The sequence below is a fragment of the Echinops telfairi genome, unplaced genomic scaffold (assembly GCF_000313985.2).
Source record: "Echinops telfairi isolate 266 unplaced genomic scaffold, ASM31398v2 ScPeMD7_7424;HRSCAF=8462, whole genome shotgun sequence".
Taxonomy (NCBI): Eukaryota; Metazoa; Chordata; class Mammalia; order Afrosoricida; family Tenrecidae; genus Echinops; species Echinops telfairi.
In genome coordinates, this window is record NW_022111324.1 from 81,806,375 (window position 1) to 81,808,763 (window position 2,389).

Consider the following 2,389-nt stretch of genomic DNA (forward strand, 5'->3'; position numbering starts at 1 on the left):
ACAACAACAAAAAAAGAATGAAGAGTCATAACATGAACAGACGCATGCACACCGATGTTTATGCAGCAGTGTTCACAATCGCAAGAAGACGGAAGCAATGTAAGTGTCCATCAGTGGAAGAACGGATCAAGAAACCCTGGTCCAGACACACCGTGGGATCCTGTGCATCTCTGAAGAACAAGGACGAAACCAGGAAGCACCTCATGACCCGGGTGACCCTGGAGGACACTTATGGGCTGAGTGAAATGACCAACACAAGAGGGCACATGTTAGATGAGACTACAGCTAAGAGGGAGGAGCAGCCACAACAACAGGATAGACTTTCCTACTGAAGGAAAGAGAATCTGGAAATTGTCAGGGGGTCGGGCAGCAAGGGAGGGCAGACACAGCAAGGAGCCAGACTGCCGGCAAGCATTGACTTAGGTGCGGTGGAAGGTCATCGTTCACAAGAGGAAAAAGAGAAATCAAGGAGTGGGTGATGGGTAACCTTTTGGAGGGTTTGATTAGTAGTTTAAACAGTTGCCTACAAAGTTGATGATCTGAATTGTTAGCTCCCATCTATTTTCTGACAAACTATTAACTAAATAAAAATAGAGTGTATGCAAACTAAGAAGGAAAAAAAATCTATTACAAAGAGAAAAACAAAACTGAAAAATGATCACCTACCAATTTGACTTTTTATCTCTAAATTAAGAAAATTAAGTCTTTGTGGGTAAATTATTGGAAAGATAAATGGTACAACGGACAGATGCTGACCAGTAAATACAGTGTCCTAAATATAATATATACTTAGTAAATGGTAAACTCACTAACAATAAAAATAATCATTAGTCTTTATACACAAGTTGCCTCCAGAGGCCAGGTTACCCCGTGGCCACATCATCTAGAACAGTCTCCTGCCACCATCTCCTTACCTGCTTTATTTTTCTTCCTAGAACTTAGAGGGTTTTTATTGAAGTCCATACTTACTTTCTCCTCCCAAGCTTTCTGTCCCCTCCAGTGGAATACAAATACCCTTAGCACAGGACTTGACTAACTCCTCAGTGCCTTAAACAGTACCAGGAGCATAACAGATGTGCATTAGTTGGATGAATTGTTTAAACTTCGCTCAGTAACTAATCATAACTGTAACACAAGGGTAATTCCAAAAGCCTTGCTACCAGGGGTCCTGTTCACACATACATGTGTTTGTTTCACACAAAACATGTTCAGACATGCTTCTCAGAGCAGTGAATGGCTAGCCATGCCTCATTTGCTTCCAAAACGGCTAGGCTATTTTCGATGGCCTCATCTGCATGTGAAAGTTGGACATTGAATAAGGAAGACTGAAGCAGAGTGGATGCATCTGAACTACGTTGTTGGCAAAGAATATTGAAAGCACCGTGGTCTGGGAGAGGTGCAACCAGAAGGCTCGTTAGAGACCAGGATGGTGAGATTCATCTCGCGTACTTTGGACGTGTTGTCGGGAGAGACCAGTCCCTGGAGAAGGACATCATGCTTGGTAAAGTAGAGGGGCATCACAACAGAGGTGGACTCTCCAGGATTGACACAAGAACAGTTGTGAGGATGGGGCAGGAAAGGGTAGAGTTTGGTTCTGTTGTCCATAGAGTGGCCATGAGTTGAAACTGATTTGGTGGCCAGTCTCTTTAGGGTGCCTTAGGAGAACAAGTCCAACCAAACCAGTGGCTTTTGAAGGGTCAATTGGGTCAGTTCAATACAAGGCAGAGAGGTCAGCTCGAAAGAGGTTTTTTAGCGGGGAGTGGTGGGGTGGAATTGAGGGGAAAGGAGGGTCTCCCAAAGGAATATTCTTGACAGAGTTTCTTGAAGAACAAAAGATGATCACAGGGATTATTAGGAAGATTGAAAATGGCATCGGTGAGGAAAAAGGCCAGAAAAGCTGTGTTAAGGTAATTTTTTTTCCGTTTTGGTATCATGACAATATGCCTTCTCATTCTTTGAGGGTAGGAAGGGCTGTCCTCTGAGAATCCCATGGAGAAACGTTGCCCCCTCTGCCCTACAGCCGTGGTCTTGCCCCTCTGTACTTCTTTTTGTTGCCCAAACTTAAAGAATATTTGCAAGAAAAGCACAATTTGTCTCCCTTGAGGATGCCCAAACTGCCATTCTGAAGTGGTCTAAATGCAAGAGCCCAGGAGGGTTAGAGAAACAAGAACACTGCTTTCAAGATATCTGTAGACCTAAATGGAGGATGTGTCAAGAAACAATAGCTTCATAGTTTTATATTCTCAACATAAATATTTCTATGATTTTTGGTGACAATACTTTTAACTTACTATTTTGTTAACCTTAATGTAGTGCTTCGTAGCTTTCACTATGAGTTGGATTCGATGGCAGGGAGTTGGTTGGTTTTTACAGTTTTCTTTTTTTTTTT